Genomic DNA, 19,495 nt, shown 5'->3' on the forward strand with positions numbered 1-19,495 from the left:
ACCTTAAAGTTTCCATGTGTCAGAAAAGATTGGAAAAAACACAACAACAAAAACAAAAAGAACCATATTAATTTAATCATAATTTAGAAACCTACGCTCATCCAGAAATAAGATGAAATGGAGTGGACATAAAAAGAAATGACTTAGACTGAATGTTTGACTATCCCACGCTTTGTCACATTAAACTGCATGAATATTGGCCATCTAACTTCTCAAGATTTAAATGGTCTGTATTGTATTATAGCTTAATTTCAGTTGTAGCACTTCATTTGAGTAATATTGTTTTCTAAAATTGTTACAAGGAGTGAAGGAGGGACAAAAGCCTTCACTAAAGCTACCATTTGATGCACGTTGTCTATGATTCCCACACTGTAACTGCTTATTTCTTTACAATTACTGATAAAAGTTCAATTTTCTTAATAACATGCATATTGGATTTTCAGGCTCTCACATTAAGTGTTTTGTGTAATGTAAATGTAGTTAGAAAGCAGTTAACAGAAGTGATAACTATAAAACATAATAGAATGAAAAGAACAAAGCCTGTTTCGACATCCTTCCTCCATTTCATCTTCTGCTAGCAGGGCTGAAGATATAAGCAAAATGCAAAATGCCCATTGCATGGCAGACAGGAATACAATACTATGCATATACACCTCCTGTCACTCAGTAGATTAAGGACCTCAACACCCTTTCACATTTGAAAGTGTGATATAAAGACATCAGTGCTGCACAGTCATTTATGTGGATGTTTAGACACCTTATATTGAAATTTTCTCACAGATTATTTCACTGCTGTACTTTGTGCACTCCCTGTTTTATTCACTTGTAATATGATCCACAGAACCCAATGTATACTGAGGTGCCTGGTATATCTATTAGATAAGGAATATATCCCCCCTCCTTTTTTTAACCTTACTGGACTGCTGAAGGAGGTAGGATTGCCTTTGTGTGGCCAGGATGAAGAAGAAGTCACAGGGCACCATGAAATGATCTACAACGGATGCAATCTAGATCAGCATGCCATTGCATTAGCCTTCTTGTTTAACTGTTGGCTTACATTCACACACTGGATGCAGCTGATTGCCAACAGGACCAAGTGGGAATTGTGGCCCAGGGAATTGTGGCCCAGTAGGAAAAGGTAAAGATAACATAAAATAGGTGAAGGGTTGATTGCCTGACTAACACCTTGGACTATATGGACTCAGGTGCTTGGTAGAGAAGGAAGTGATGTGTAATTTCAATTTTTTAAAATATTGTGAGATACACAAGCACCTAAATCTGGAACTGTTCTGATGCATTGATGCTATGCACTAGCTCCAGATTTTGTTTTATATTTTTCTATTCCTGAATAGCAGCAATGACAAGAGCAGAGGTCTTATTGTTTCATAAGGCTGAACCTGGTTTGCCACTTTTGGACAGTCCTTTTGCATCATTTGCCACTTCAGCAGGTACCTCAGAACTCTGGAGAGCTGCTGGATGCCACCAAGTGCCTTTGTCAATGTCAGGAAATAGTGCACGTGCAACTTGGAGAAAGGGGAGATTGTCCCCCTCCCTGATTTCTTTCTCCAAGTCACATGGTTCCCTTTGCTGAGATTGACAAAAGTGTCTGGTGATGACCAGCAGCTCTCCAGAGCTCCACTGGCATTGTTGCAGTAGGTAGTGCTTCCCTATTCTGAATCAGAAGCAGCCTTGCTGTTCATGCTAACCACAAAGTGCAGTCTGTTCCAAAATTTCAGGGAAGCTCCAAAGGATTCTCCAACTTCTGTTAAAGTTGGGTAAAACTGGCTTAATGGGCTGTACCCTACATTATGGACCAGAAGTCCCTTATTATTGACTGGACATCCAGAAAATATTCTGGACTGATAAAGTGTTTGTGGTATGGGTAGATAGTCCTTATGGCATTTTTAAAAAATGTGCTGTTTTCAATGACCAAAGACTTATTTTCTACAAAATTCAGATGTTGAGTATTTTGTTTAGAAAATGAGCTGTTTCCTCATGATGATTTGTGTGCAAAATAAGTCAATCATGAACTTTGAGTATTCTCATCAGTCTAGGATTCTCTTCTTCAGCCTTTCCTTATGTTTAATAAATACAATTTTGAGACTTTTTTTCTATTTTTAAAAATAAATCTTCCTTTGCTATTGTTTATGGGACCTATTTTAATCTTTGGATCCTGCTATTTTCAACACCCCTATGAACAGAAAAATAAGTAGAATGTCATCGTTGTCAGATCTTTAAATAGGATAGAAAAAAACTACACACTTAAAAAAACATATTTGTTAATATTTGTATTGAATTTCTGTAACCTGCTTTGGGAGGCTTGTCAAATGAAGAGTAGAATAAAAGTACTTTAATAAATATACATCTATTTGGAAGTAAATGGTATTCAATGGGGATCACTTTGTAGCAAGAGAGTTTCAAGATTACAGCAGAAGAGAAAGAGGGGATGAATGTATATTGATGGGGTTTTTTTAAAACAGAAGATGCCAACATATCCTCACCAGAAGTCATGACACATTGCACTGAGTAGCCATTTGAGCAGAGATATTAGCTGTTCTAAGAATCAAAGTGTTAAACAATGTCTTTAAATGTTAAAAGTGCAATTGTCATGATAAAATTTGGACTTTTAGACTATACAACAATTAGTCAACAATGTGCATAGAAATCTAACATAGCTGAAATTTCTTCTGAAATAAACTTACATAGAGAAGTACAAAGAGTCATTACACACTAGATTTTTTAGATTTTCTTTCTTTTTTTGCACAGGTGGGATATCTTAAAATATGAAAAGGGTGGATAGTCAATTTTATTCAGATGCTTAAATTCACCATGTGATAAGCATAACATGATGGAGAGCCAAGTTTACTGTTCTAGTCTCTGCTCTCCAACCTCACCCCCCTCTTTGGCTCCCTCAGGCTTGCCAGTGAGACTAAAAATAATACAAAGGGGTTTTTTGTTATGTCAGTAGAAAAAGAGACTAATATTTTCTCTCTTTTTTTCTATAGTTGCAAGCTTTGTAGATGCAGGGAATTCTGAGCATGTAGCATATTGTGATTTCAGTAAGGCCTTCGACAAGTTTCCCCATGACCTTCTTGCAAACAAACTAGTCAAATATAGGTTAGGCAATGCTACTATTAAGTGAATCTGTAATTGGTGAAGCAAATGAACCCAAAGAGTGCTTACCAATGGTTCATCTTCATCTTGGAAAGAAGTGACTAGTGGAGACCAGTAGGGTTCAATTCTGGGTACAATACTTTTCAACATCTTTATTAATGATTTAGATGAAGGTTTAGACGGCATGCTTATCAAGTTTGCAGATGACACCAAATTAGGAGGCATAGCTAATACTCCAGAGGACAAGATCAGAATTCAAAATGATTTTAACAAATTAGAAAGTTGGGCCAAACCTAATTAACAGTAAATGAATTTCAAAAATGATAAATGTAAGGCACTACACTTAGGCAGAAAAAATGAAATACAATGATACAGGATGGGTGACGATTGCCTCTTCAACCATACATGGGAAAAAGATCTTGCAGTCTTCATGGATGACAAGTTGAACATAAGCAAACAGTGTGATGTAGCAGCTAAAAAACCAATGGGATTTTGGACTGCATTAAAAGGAGCATTTTGTCTATAGAAGTCATGATGCTTCTCTATTCTGCTTTGGTTAGACCTCACTGGAATACAGTATCCAATTCTGGGAGCTGCAGTTTAAAAGAGATATTGACAAGCTGGAAGGTGTTCAGAGGAGGGTAACTAAAATGATCAAAGTTCTGGAGACCATGTCCTATGAGGAGTGTCTTCGAGACATAGGTTTGTTTAGCCTGGAGAAGAGAAGGTTGAGTGGACACATGATATATAAATATGTGAAATGATGTCATAAGAAAGGCTTGTTTTCTACTGCCTTGGGTTCAAATTACAGGAAACGTGATTCCACCTGAACATTAGGAAGAACTTCCTGACTGTAAGAGCTATTCAGCAGTGGAACTCTCTGCCTCAGAATGTGGCGGAAACACCTTCCTTGGAAACTTTTAAACAGAGGCTGGGTGGCTATCTGTTGGGTACTTTCATTATGCTTTTCCTGTACAGAAGGGGGTTGGACTAGATGGCCCATGTGGTTTCTTCCAACTCTATTACTCTATGATTCTATGATCAGGCTATCAAAAGGCCTTTGACACACAGAGAATAGGAACAGCAGTGGTGTACAAAAAGACTATAGCTTGAAGAAAACTGAAGAGAGGAGCAGCCGCACTTCCCTTGGGCACACCTCTTCCAGCCAATGGGAAAAGATAAAAGGTAGAGGGAGCACCCACCATTGTGGTAAGCTGGCCAGGGGATTTAGGTTAAGGATATTTGTTTTTCTATCAATTCATGTTGTTCCATTTATGGTCAAATAATACTACTACTATAAGAAATAATACATTTGGAAATTAATTTTCTCTTAACTGCATTGTATCCTCCTCTTCCTCCCTAACACTCTGTACCCTTCTGTCATTCATACATACACGCACACACACTTTATTTTAACTTTGGCAATACAGGCCTTTCTGTCAGTTCTATTGAATTTCTAAAACAGGTAATGATATTTAACCGAATTTCTTTCAAGGAAAATAATCATTCTGACAATCTTTTTGCTTCATATTTTTCATTGCCCTTCATTATCGATAGAAAGAGTTCAGTTTTAAATTATGTGTGCATGTTCTTCTATCTGTGTGATTTCTATGAACTTTTACTTTTACTTTACTTTTGAAGAAACGTAATTATTCAACATTACCAGACCAAGACGGTAACAGAATATTCACCACCTTGTAATAACTCTTCTTATTAACTAAATTCTAAGTAGTGTACTGCATTCATTAAAACCTTCTATACATTTATAAATATACTTTTCAAATTTACTTCTCCTGGACTGTAGTCCAAAAGCCTGGTCACAAACAAGCCTGTTGAGTGTCAGATTGAAAATGGCTTCCTCACATGTTCTCAATATGGACAGTTGTTTTGCCAAAATGGATGCAATTGTGATTTATACTGCATGGGAATAACCCACATTTTTACACTGGCTGTATCTACACCATAGACTTAATGCAGTTAATTTCAAATACCATAGCTCAAAGTTATGAAACCAGGTCAGTTGTAATTTTATAAAGTCTTTAGTCTTCTCTGATAAAGAGTGCTGGTGGCTCACAAACTACAACTCCCAAGACTGAGTCATACCATTGAATAATGGAGGATAAAGTAGTGCCTGACTGTATTAATTCTGCAATGTATATGTTTCTATGGAATTCTGGAGCAGGAGTGCTCAGTGCTTTCATGTTTTTGCTACCTATTGGACTGCTAGGTTACTGTTACAATAGTGTCTTGATTCTTTTAAAAATAATGTGATCATGAAAATTGCAATGTCCACAAGTATAAAAAAGGATATACTTTTAAAGAAAAAAAATATTCAACTCTTGTAGCATAATTAAAGTCCCTTTGTTTCAGTTTGTAATTTATTCTCTTTGTTTCCCTTTTCTGGTACTTTTCATCCCCCCCCCTCTCTTTGTGCATATTGGTAATGAAAATAGAAACCTGAACCAAAGCATTCTCTGCGTGTTGCAGGAGACAAACAGTTCTGGGCCACACCAACAGACAGAGTTGAAACCCAGGGCAAATACAAGATCAGTCATGGAACAAATTCCATGATTTGAAGAAAAGTATGTGTGTGTGCTCTGCATTTCATTCCCAATGGCATAATTTTTTTCAGACTCTGCAGCACCAAATATCTTCACAAATCAATGTGCTCCACTGTCAGACACCAAATTCTTAGATTAAAGCCATTTATATATTTGTTTCTTATAAATCTATCCTACTTGTCTTTTTCTTTCCCCCCTCTCCCCCCACACCTTAAAATGGTTGACATTGATAGTAAAGTGAAAACTAAAGTCACACTGATCTTACAAGGTAGAATTCATCCATCACAGTCAGAGCGTATAGAAACAGTAATAATGTCTCATCTGAACTTTACAAAGGATTATAGCTGTGTTTTTGTAAATGTTTGATTCTCACACTGTTTACTTTGCTATTAGAAAAAATAATCTGTGTGCAAACAAAACAAAAAGATGGTAGGGTTTTATTTCAGTATTAAGGTGCTTTTAAATGAGATTTTTATTGGACATTTTCCAACAACATTCAAAGAATGGGAGGGGACAGAGTGGAAAACAATATAATCTCTTTGGAGTTTTTCCCTCACCACTCCTTTTCCCCCTTTCCCCCTAAACATAAAATGTTTATGCAGCAGAGAAAAGTGAAATAGTTGCAGAGTATTGCTGAACTGATAATGCAATGAATAGAAAGTACCCCATAGAGACAGCATGCAACAAGATAAGCTCAAACCTTTGGCAATGCCTTACTTGGTTCTCATTCTCACTTGGAGTAGTTTAGCACAATAAAGAGAAGCCAACAAAGAGGATTTTGGTGAGTTGTTGTTTCCAAGTGGCTCAATAACCCTTACATAGATCCTGCTGTTTGTGTTAGATTAAATCAAGTGCTTCTTCTCATCTCAACAGTTATAAGAAACTTAAAAGAGTGATCTCTGCTACAATTTCAAGTGACTGCCTATAGCATTACCCCTGTATTAAGATGGGTCAGTTGTCCCTATACCAAAGGCACATTCATCTCATAGAATGTGGCATAGAATCTTTTTCCAGTTGCAATTTTGAGAGAATATCTTTTAAAAGAAGGATGGGGAAGAAATGTTTTCACAAAATTATGCTTCTAGATTTGGGATATTCAGTAATTTAATACAAAAACATGTTTGTTTGGGTTTTTTTACATTTCAGCATGTTACTAGGTGTGGCAATTGAATTGGGACTTCAGCATTTTCAGAGGGATAGAGTTGAAAAAAGTAGAGGGGGAGCAGGGGGTGATAAGAACCTTGATATCACCACCATAGTCAAAGTTTCGTGTGTCCATGAACCTGCTCTTTGCTATTAAGACAAGTTCAAATATTGGTTTTGATGGTAATTTAGATCAGAAAACTAATTTTTGCAAGCAAGCTCGAAAAAATGGTGTCTAGACAGTTCTATTGATAAATGGATTTTAACTGCTCTATAGACTGAAAAAACAAGTTACTATTCATCCTGAAATTAATAGTTGGATGTCACAGGATTCTATCCCAGCCTCAGTGTTGTTCAACATCTTCATATATTATTTGGATGATGTGCTACAAGGCATGCTTATGAAATTCAGAGATGAAAATCAAATTAGGAGTGGATGTTGATATCACAGTGAATAGAATCAGGATCCAAAATGACTTTGATAGATAGGAGAGCTGAGATGAAACCTTTAAAAAGACCAAATGAAAATTACTAGTTTTAGTTGAAAAAAAACCCCACACATTGTGCTGAACAAATATTGTATGGGTCACACCTGGCTTGATAACAGCACACAAGAAAATGATCTATGGATCTTTGCAGATTACATATTAAATGTGATTCAATTGAGTTTTGAACCTCCACTATGAAATAAAGAGTCAGACACAAGAAAATGGATCTAAAGGGCCATTTTCTGACCTATTTATTGAAATAACTTGTAATAAGCTGTAGAGGGAAAATCTGTTAAAATGCAAACTATAACTCATGGTTTAATGGCCACCTAGTGAGCCTAGTCCCTGTCACTCCCTCTGAACACCTCCAAGGACAAGCGTGCACCAAGGATCCCGAGGGTCAAGCAAAATTCTTTGTCTGCACTAGGCCTGTTTGATCAAGAAAAAATTTGTTTCTAAAATCGATTCGTAATTGGGGTGTTTTTTTGTTTCGATATTTAAAATATTTACAAAACTTTCCAAAAAAAATGTTTTGTTATTTACGAAATTTCGTAAATATTTACAAAACATTTTTTAAACTCCATTTGCCTAGTATTTTAAATATCAAAATTTTTTCTTGATCAAACAGGCCTAGTTTCCAACAGACCTCTGAGGATGCCTGCCATAGATGTGGGCAAAATGTCAGGAGAGAATGCTTCTGGAACATGGTCATACATACAGCCCTGAAAAATCACAGCAAAAGAGCCTGAAAACTCACAGCAAGAGCGCCATCCGATCGGCTCCGGCTCCTGCGCCCTCCTCCTCCTCCTCCTCCTCGGGTGAGCGCGCGCGCGCCATCCAATTTAATCTGCTGGGGCAGAGCGGCTGCCTTATCGCGCCGTCCTTCTGCTGCCTCCATCTCATTACCGCTCCCGGGACTGCGGCACCGCCGCCGCCGCCGGACGCGCGCACCAGCGCAGGCACAAGCCCAGGCAGCCGGCAAGAGAGAGCGGCGGGCTTAAGGCTCGGCTAAGACCCGCCTCGGGCAAAGGCGGCCAAAGCGGCAGCGAGGGACGCCTGCCAGGCCCAAGCGGCGCCCCAGGCAGCCTTATCGCAGGGACACGCGCGCACACGCGCACACACGCGCACGCTCCCTGCTTAGAGGCACGCAGAAGCATCGCCCTTCCATCAACACAGCTGGTAGGAGGAGGAGGGGGAGGGGGGCGCAGGAGCCCGAGCGCCATCCAATCGGCTCCTGCCACGGTGCACTCACTGCTGGGGTGCTTGGGAGCGCCGGATTGGCTCCCAGGCACCAGCAGCACTCAGCACAGCAGCCTCCATCCCATTAACGACACGAGCTGAAGCTCGTAAAAAAAATGGGGCTGCTGTTTCGATATTTTTAAACCCTTCTGGGTTTGAAGATGTGTTTCGAAATCGCTTCGGATATGGTAAAAATAACGATTTAATTACGAAATAACGAATTAACGAACTAAAACCGACAGGCCTAGTCTGCACCTCTCAGCCAATCATAGTTGGAAGGCCATCCTGAGGGCGCACCCTCCCAAACCTCAGAGTTTTTCAAAAGTGAGAACCCTCAATCCAGCCCCAAGGATAGCTACCATTTTATGAAAACTTATGGGGACTTTTGTGGGAGTCCACCCTTCACCCCCTAAGGCGGGGGTGCCACGGTGCCTACCATAACCATTTAACCTTTAACATGCCACAAAAAGGGGCAGGTGTCTGACTAGTCCCTTTTTACCACTAGGGTGGCCAAAATCTCTTTTATTCCCTCTTTCATATCACTCACAAACAAAAAATTCCCCTCATCTGAGAGGTGAACTCCATCGGGCCTGAACAACTCTGACCATTTGAACACAATTTCACACTGCAGGACTAAACAGCTCCCAATCTGTCCCATGGCAGTTTTCATTTCCCAATTGACCTTCCTTCTGGCCAAATTGAGTTTCTTGGCATCACAATCCCTTAGCCACCGCAATTGTGGCAACAGTGCCGACCATGTGATCAGAACTCCGGGCCACTGTTGCCTGATGAGATTGAAATCTTTCTGGGATTGATGAACACAATTTCACAGTGCAGGGCTAAACAGCACCCAATCCACTCCATGGCAGTTTTCATTTCCCGATTGACCTTCCGCCTGGCCAAATCGAGTATCTTGGGATCACAATCCCTTAGCCACCGCAATCATGGCAACAGAGCGTCATGCAACTGCAAGTCATGTCTCCGGAATGAGACACCATTGTAAGAGTTTAAGAACTCTGACCAGGTAATCAGATCATCCTGCGGTGGGGCTTGGTGACGCTACAAGTAGCATCACATAAACAACGCGAAAAGGCCCTACCTGGAGCAACTACTTGACAGGCGAAATTAAGATGCCCTATGAGCTTTTGAAATTCTTTGAGTTTTGCTTTCCGGTGACCTAAAAAACTATTTAACTTGCTCTTCAGGTTTTCTAACTTATCTAACGGCAGTTGACAGCTCTGTGCCACTGTATCAATTTTAATCCCCAAAAAAGTGAGTACTGTGGCTGGCCCCTCCGTCTTCTCATGTGCCAGAGGTACTCCTAAGTGATAGGCCAATTGATGAATTTGCTGCAGTAGGTATCCACACCGTCCTGTTCCTGCTTTGCCGATGAACAAGAAGTCATCCAAATAGTGTGCCACCCCTGACAGGCCAGAGTTCTTCCCAATTGCGCACTCCAAGAATGAACTGAATCACTCAAAGGCATTATAGGAAACAGAACAACCCATGGGTAGGGCTCTATCCATATAATATGCCCCTGCCAAACAGAACCCCAGTAATTCGAAATCAAAAGGGTGAAATGAGAGCAGGTGGAAAGCTGACTTGATGTCACATTTTGCTAGCTCTGCCCCAGGTCCCTGCCTTCTAACTCTCAAGACAGCATCATCAAATAAAGTATAATGCACTGAAAATAATTCAGTCGGGATGGCATCATTCACACACTCAGCTTTAGGAAATAAGATGTGATGTATGAGGCGAAACTCTCTAGGGGCCTTCTTTGGGACAATCCCCAATGGCAAGACCCACAAGTTTGGAACGGGGGAGGGTCTCAAAGGGACCCACCACCCATCCTTCCTGAACCTCTTTTTGTATCTTGTGGCAAACTGTATCCTCCATTCCAACAATGGACTGGAGGTTACCTGACCTAAAATTTATTTATTTATTTATTTTGTATACTTCTACCCTGCCCTTCTCAACCCCCGAGGGGGGACTCAGGGCGGCTTACAAAAAGGCACATCTTGGTGCCTACACAAATACAATAGCATATAAAACCAGCAATTAAATGGTCAACAATTAAAACAATTAAAACAACAATATATTTCCCAATCAGTAGCCAATCTCAGACACAGCATTCACCAACTCAGAGTCCATATTTTGTTCCACCTTGTCCAATTCCTATCCGTCGTCACAGTCCTTTATTCATCTGCCAGATTGCCCAAACGCCTGGTCCCACATCCATGTTTTTAATTTCTTTCTGAAGGAAAGGAGGGATGTTGCTGTTCTAATTTCCCTGGGGAGTGAATTCCATAGGTGAGGGGCCACCACTGAGAAGGCCCTGCTCCTCGTCCCTGCCAATCTCACTTGTGACAGAGGCGGAGCCGAGAGCAGGACCTCCCCAGAGGATCTCAGACTCTGAAATGGGACGTAAAGGGAGATGCGTTTGGACAGATATGCTGGGCCAGAACCGTATAGGATTTTGTAGGTCAAAACCAGCACTTTGAATTGTGCTCGGAACTGGATTGGCAGCCAGTGGAGCTGACATAACAGGGGGGTGGTATGCTCCCTGTATGATGCTCCAGTGAGCAGTCTGGCTGCCTCCCGCTGGACTAATTGAAGTTTCTGAACAGTCTTCAAAGGCAACCCCACGTAGAGTGCGTTGCAGTAATCTATCTAAAAGGCTGCCTATCCCCGCAAAATGGAATTCGGAAACCCTCAGAAAAACCCAATAACAAATAACTGGCAGCAACATGATCCAGGTATTCAGCCAATCAGCCCCTCATATTTTCAAATTTAATTAGACTGGGGTCTTTAGGAGGTAACTGGGGATTGCCTTGGTTCCTACTGACTGACTGACTGACTGACTCCTGACTTGTGAGTTGCCGTGTCCTTTTGAGCAGTTAGGAAAGGAATGCGGTCCTTTGCCCAATGAACACTCATGCTTAAATCGGCACATGTTTCTTTTGCAACTACTTTGAATCCCAAATTCCCAGCAGCATTTATTTTGGTCCCCTTGTTTGAAGCTAGCATTGTTAGGGGAAAAACTAGTCCTTGCCAACAAATGGCCACTGTGGGCCCTGCCTCTTAGGATGGGGGCAGGGCCCACAGTGAAATTCCTTACCAAGCTTGAAATCAAGCTTGGTAAGGAATGTCATAACAAGCTGGATATACATAGCATGGTGAAAAAAGGATTGAGAAGTGATAAGATAATCATAGTTAAATACCTAAAGGGATGCCATGTAAGAGATGGAATTGGTTTTTTCCAACAGTGCAAAACATGGACTGGTAACTTCAAATTACAAGAAAAGAAATTTCACATAATCATCAGGAAGAATATAATATAAGAATTGTTTAATAGTAGAATAGACTACTTCAGAGGAGGGTGGACTCTTTTTTGGAAATCTTGGATGGTCATTTTTGAAAGTATCTTTTGGTGATTCCTCAGCTTTTGTCCAGATTATGCACCTATTTCTAAAAGTTCAAATACCTCCCTTAATATTTAGGAACTGGTAGGAAGCCCTAAACTAAACCGTACTATTGTGTTTTTTTTTGTTTGTTTGAGAATTTCTCCGAATTTTGTCCTTGTGTTGAAGGGAGTTCTCCATGCTTGAACTTGTTCTGAAAAGTCTGTAACCTTATAGTAATACACCTTTAGCATGGAGGAAGTGTGAGGTTCAAAATGATCGATTTGGAAAGGGTTGGATGGAATAATTTCCTTCCTTACTTAGAACTTAGAGCATTTATAGGTCTGTTTCTTTTGCCAATAATAGGAAGATTTGTCACTCGAAGCAGCATTGCTCCACATTAATAGGATGTAAAATAAATTGAAACTAACCATAGAGCTTTCATGGTACCAATTATTAGGGCTGTGTGAAATAATATTTCAAAAGTCATTACAAAATCAAAGGGGGCAGTGTTTTGTTTCTAAAATGTTTCTAAAGTATTGTTAGTAAAAACAATCCATTATTATAACAATAGTAATGAAATTTAGTTACATTTTGTTAAAGTAATTGTGCATGTGGGGGGCTTTCGGGGCTCCTTCCTCATTTTTAGAGCTATTGGGGTGAAACTTGCTAATATTGATAATATTATAAGGTAATACAATATAATACTAATAATAATACAATATAATAAATTTATATTTAATATTACATGTAATATTACTAATAATATTGCAGTATAGTAGTATAGTACAATATAGTAATATATAATATGGATATTGTGCTATGCTAATAATATAATATATTGTATGTACATATAACTTGTATCTGCTCTCAGTCCCCTTCAGGATGTGAAGGGCAACATATAAATGTTATAAATAAATAAACAAACAAACAAACAAACAAATAAATAAATATAGAACATGTTTAAGACTGTGACCCCCCCCCCCCAAGTTTCAAAAGATGTCACTCATCTATTGATTTTTGAAGATTATTTTTGGTTTTAATCAAAACACTTTTAAAAAGCAAACTACAAGAGCTATGCCCTGGAATTTCTCTACAATTACACAACATAACCAGAGCATCATTCCCCCCATGTTTCAGAAATATTAGCACATATCCTGATTTTTGGGTATTTTTTTGTCAAATAAAAGTTTGTTTTAGCTGCTATGCCTGGCTGGAGTGGAGTGGTGTGTGATCCACACATGGAGGACAAAGCACATTTTCCACTTCAGGCAAGCTCATCAAGTGTCAAAATGTTTGGCTCAACTACAGAGTATTAGGGAATTCTTAATGTTTCTAGAAATAAAATCTCATTTAAAAGAAACCAAAAGGTATCCCCACACAACTTCTGTGAAAGATTGTACTAGGTCTAGAAAAAGCACTTGTGCCAGAGTTTAAAAGGTGGTTGTGTGCTTTTTTTGCTCTGTTACACACAAAGAGATAACACTAGCACTGTCAAGGCTAAAAAAAAAAAAAAAAACATTGTGTGCTTTTTGGCTCTATGTACACACAGCACATAGAGAGCAATGTAGCCCAGGTAGTAACCCTCAAAAAACATAAGCAACCCCCTGCCTGCCATTGCCTGTCTCAGTGTTTCTACAGCGTGCAAAGCTTCTCTCTCCTTCTCTTTCCCTAGCGTGAAGAGTTACCCTCAGCTACAGTAAACTAATAGTTGTAAGCTAACCAGCAGCGAATCTTCTCTCTCTTCTCTGGTGCAACCCTGTTCTCAATGCCTGCCTGAAAATCTTCTCCCTTCCCAAGTGCAAGTGGAGTATGCGGCAAGGTGCTGGGGAAAAGAGCAATGGCCACAGTTCTGGCTCCTCTCCCCCATTCCTCAGCCCTGATTGGCTGAGAAGCCTTTTTGGCTTCACCTCCCGTTTGTGCTTGGTTGCTCTGTGAATTAAAACTGCATCACAGAGAGTTACAACATTTACACAACTTATGAAAAATAGTAGGTTATAGTTTGGATTTTTGATTTTTTTGGTGCAGACAATGTTTGCATTGTAAGTATGAGTCTAACGAATTTGATCCAACTTACAAGGAGTTACAAAATTTTTGCACAGCCCTACTTATTAACTAGCCATGCTGATAGGAAGTGGATTTTATTGACATGAAGCCAATTTTTTGTAAAAAAAAAAAAAAAAGTCACAGTCCTACATCTTGTTTTGTAAAAGGAAAAAGAAAAAAAAGTTAAAGAGGAAAAACAATCCAAAGAATCTAGTAATTATTTTGCTTTTCAAATGGGGCTTAGTAAACACTATCCAGAGCAATCCACTCTTGAGAATCATACAATATTTTGAATGATATCTTTTTTAAAAACAAAAATGTGTAGTTTATACAGCATAACCGCATTCCCTATATCTTTACAGATTAACAAACTTTAATACCTATTCCATTTTGTGTGTGAGAGAAGGAATTTTAAGGAGATATCAAATGACATAAAAGCTAAAATGACTAAAGTAATAAGTGATGGGTGATATGACCAGTGAAGTCCCATGAGGATGTATTATCTGGAGAGGTTATAATTAAGAGTTGCTCTCTGCTATGCTAAGAAAATATGGATAGTAACCATAGATAGAAGTTATTGAAGGGTAACTTTTGGTTGAATGTTAAGGGGAAGAACAATCTTGATGTTTGACAATGGAACCAATTATGTAAAGGTGGTGGATTCTCTCTCTCTCTGGAGGTTGTTAAGCAGAAGGCAATTCCCCATGGTGATATTTAACTCTGGATTTCTGCATCAAACAGAAGATTGGACTAGATGGCCTCCAAAGTCATCTGATTCTCTGTAACTCTACAGTAATATACAAGATCTCTGAGAAGTGTCAAAATGACTGAAAATCCCTGTGGCTGTAATGCATATTATATTGAGGATAATTAAGTTCAGGTCACTGCTTTGCCATAAAATACATTTGATTCTGTCTTAGAGAGTATATTTTCATTTCAGTTTCTGCTGTGTTGGCCAAATCAAGTTAAAAAGCCAATCTTTAAGTACTTATATTAAGTCTAGGCAATCCAGAGGTGTGGTAACTGAATATTTTTATTTCACGAATGTTTCAGGAAACGTCTGAGTATACACAGTAGCTCACATCACCACAACTCAATATGGATCTAACAGGTGCACTAAAATCTGATGAAATAAAATGGTAAAGTTTAGTGCACCATTTTAGTATGTCTCTCTGAACTGAACTGTGATAATGAAAGTTTCAACCAGATTAGAAGATCAGCTGTTTCCAGTGTGGTGAAGATGATTTTGAAATCACACATCATCTATCTATTAACACTTTTGAGTGCTAGTATGGAAAACACATTTAAAGACTGAAGTGGACATAATGAGGCAGCTTCTCAGGTATCTAATAACTCTGAGAAGTTCTATCTATTTTTTCCCAGTTCTCAAATAGACTTCATAATAGACTGCCCTTATGATCACCACAGGGCTATCTTGTTGGGAAAAGAGGGGGGGGGGGACAGCTCTCTGAGGCTTGTCTGTCACTATCTACAGGGTGACAGAAGAGTCTCCATGGTCAAGTGCCCAACACTGTTGTCCAACAAGACTATGAATATATGAGAAAGGGTGTAAGGCAGTGGTTCTCAATCTGTTGCCCCCCAGATATTTTGGCCTTCAACTCCCAGAAATCCTAAATGCTGGTAAACTGGCTGGGATTTCTGGGGGTTGTATGCCAAAACTCCAGGGGATCCATAGGTTGAGAACCACTGGTATAAGGGAAGAGAATGAGGGAGCACCCATCTCTGTCTAGGATAGCAGGTAACATGTGAGTTACTTCAATTGGCTGTTATTACCCCTCTTGCTGACTACTATGTGATTAGGCATGTGGAAGATATGAAGGAGAATATTGGTTGAGATTTATCATTAGCTAGCCAGAAACAGATAAGTCTCCATACCTGGCTGGCCACATAATTGCTCCAATTGCTGAGATGGTGGCACGGTTTCCAGAAATGCAACTATGAGAAGATTTTTTAGATTACCTATTTGCAACAAGGAGACTTGAAATGTTAAGCAAGCACATCTATTTACAGGGACAGAAGTGGAGCCCTCAGTGTGCAATGGGTTAAACTCTTGTGCAGGCAGGACTGCTGACTGGGCAATGCCTTGCAGACAGCTAATTATCTCACACCAGAAGCAACTTGCAATTTCTCAAGTTGCTCCTGACACCAAAAAAAGGGACAGAAACCCCAAATTTTGGAAAATAATCATCCAGACCCCTTGAACTGGATGAATCAAACTGTTGCATGCTTTTTGTTAAAAAATGTCATTTCTATCATGAATGTGAAGAAAATTGCACATTTTGGTAAATTCTAATAAAAAAGAACTGGAGTGGAATTTTGCAACTGTTACATTTGAAGTGCACAATACAACATCCTCAGTGATATTTTTAATTCAGTAGTATTCCCAAATACTGTCACTTTCCATAGTTTGCAATTCTAATTACAAGATATATGGTGACAGGTAGATGATGTTTATTTAATAGATGCACATACATTACATTGTGTGGCTTAATGCAATGAAAAGCACTCCCCATGAATATACTACATTCCTAAGCATTATATACAATGCAAAATGTTTTATATCAACAGTATCATTAGCCAAGACCTTTACCAATCAAGCAGCAATAGCTTACTTTCAAATGTCAGACATGGCAATAAAAATATTGATAAAATGGTGTAAAAAATATATAGCCAACATGAGTGATGAATGAGGGACTAACATTTTGATGCACTTCACCAAGTATAATTAAATACTGATAATCAGATTGATTTTTTTTTCAGCAAGAAAGTGTTATCTGTGAGTCATATACTTCATCCATCAGGATATATTGCTAACTTCACATTTAAATTAAGTTAAGTACATGATCTAATGATTGTTTCTGCAATAAAAATAACAATTGCTTGACACTTTCAAGAAAAGAGCAAAACAACAGTACTATTATAGATATCACATTACACTTTAAATTATGATATTTAAAGATAATTTAACCTCATGGGAAAAATATTAAATATATGTCAACAGTTAAAAATGGCTGTATATTCTTCAGTCTAGATTGACTAAATAGAAACAACAGTGAGGTAGTGTGTCCTTGAAGATCAACTATGGGGCACAACAATGTAAGTCCGCCATCAAAGAACAGGTTGCCTATTTTCAGATGGTATAAGGAAGACATTTTGAGGTTAAGTGATGTATATTCTGAATTTTGAAGACTCCCAATTAACATAATAAAACTAAAATAAACAGAATTTCTGAAGTTGTCATAGTACAGAGCACAAACGCAAAAGCCCAATAATGATTTTAAAATGTTTTGTTACTATTAATCTGTAAGTTACCATATTTCATCACATAATAGTCATATTTATCCCTTTTTATTGGAAGAAAGGGGTTGCAACTATTATGTGATGAAATAAAATAGTGCCTTGTGTTTTCCAGTTCCTGTTTTACCACTGAGACAAATACCGCGTCCACACAGAATATCAAAGCAGAAAATCCCACAATATCTGCTTTGAACTGCATTATCTGAGTCCACACTGCCATATTTTCCAGTTCAAAGGAGAAACTGGAATTTTATTCAGCCGTGTGGAAGGGGCACAAATGGTTAGCCTTAGATGACTCATGATTAAAGTATGTGCTCCAAGTTTATATCAATTGAAGATGAAGGCGCAGATCTTTATAGCACTTGCTTCTAGTTACAGTGTGAAGAAATACTTGGAAATGGTATAAAGTCAGTTAAATGCTGATATTGCAGGTTACTTTATGACTGGGATGTAATTGTTCACATTTCACTGAATATGCTATATTTGTCAGAATCCAAGTCTTACAAAAATATTAAACATATTTTTCCAGATTTTTCAAAGTGCTTTTTAAAATAAGCTCAATCAACTGAATGTAAATGTCACAAAACTTAGTAACCCAGGCATAACGTTTTCTGGTGCCCCTGATTTGTTTTATGATAATTAAGAAAATTTCAATTTACTTCCACACTGAAAAACGAATATGTATTACACAACCCCATTTAATTTATTGAGCAGAATTTCAAAGCTTTCATTATAGTTACAGCCGGTAACCCTAAAGTATAGTCAACTACATGTATTATAAGAGGCAAGTTTCACTTGTGAAAGTATCATCTCTGAAAAGTATAATCTTTTTCATGGAAGTATCACCCTTTAAAGTCAATTTAAATAGTCTGGTAACATGACATTTGTCTAGCAAATGACAGCATTCATATTTATCTATTTTTGGTCTTTGTAAACAAACATGCCTCTTTATCTTACTGGTACCATTTACACCACCAAATATACAGGTGAAGTGATCTGTTGTGAGTAGCCATCATTTAAATAGACCCTATATTATAGCTGTAAATATCTATAATAGGTAGATAGATAACTATTAGATATAATTCATTGTATCTATTTATGGCAGGTGAATGGTAGAGAGGGAGAAATCTATCCATTCCTTATCTGCAGGCTGATTCTTGTGAAAAGTTTTTTTGGGGGCAGGCACTTGGGTAGTGAAGGTTAAGGGAGAGCCAGAAGCTGTTATTATGGTGATTTTTTAAAATATTTTTGATGTTTTCTATACATACTTTTTTCTGGCAAAAAAGAAAAAGGGATATGAGGTCTTTGAAGATATGAGAAGGTATGTAAAATGGGTTTCCAGCAACTACATGTGTGACTGATATAGTTTTGCATTTTTTTTTAAAAAAAATATTGATACAGCATCTTGTTTGAGCCATTAGGGTTTTTGTTAAGTCTGTTTATTTCATTAACCAAACCTAAGCAGTTGTCTCAGGCAGTAAATGCCAAGGGATTCAGAGTGTTCACAGCTGTTGAAAAATGCACATCTTTGGAAAGGTGAAAGGGATGGGGCACTACAAAACCAAATTATGAAACCATGTCAGGAGAGATCTGAAAAGGTGTCTTTTACTTGCTGTTGGTCCACTTCTTTTTATTTGTTTCCATGCCAACACCAGCAGAGATGAATAATCTGTATTTTACTGGTGGTCTGACATTTGCCTGACAGATTTGATAACCTGTGAAGGGAAGAGGGAAGGTGGGTGGATAGCACTGGGTGTTGGCAGGCAAATTGAAAAGAAGAGCAATTTGTCATACTGCCCAATTTTTCTTCTCATCATCTCCAATTGAAGGTACAATACCAGCATGTTTTGGGGATGGATGGAAATGTTTGCAAATGTTGTTCTCAAATTTAAGCAAGCACATTTTACCATTTGTCTCTGTGCTAATAGGACTATTTGCAATTCAGAAACTATTCTACAAAACATATGCACATGCATACATGTTCATATACATGGATTTTTTTCTGCATAAAATGGCATTATTTTGGTGCAAAGAACCTGCTATGTACCCAGGAAATGACACAGAAAAATGCAGAAAAGGTTTCAAACTATGCAAATAGTATGTCTTCAGGATACTTCTCATCAACCACTGAACATGGCATTAATTGACCTTGCAAAGACATTCAACACAGTGAATGGCAGTGCTC

This window comes from Anolis sagrei, chromosome 3, assembly GCF_037176765.1.
Source record: "Anolis sagrei isolate rAnoSag1 chromosome 3, rAnoSag1.mat, whole genome shotgun sequence".
NCBI lineage: Eukaryota > Metazoa > Chordata > Lepidosauria > Squamata > Dactyloidae > Anolis > Anolis sagrei.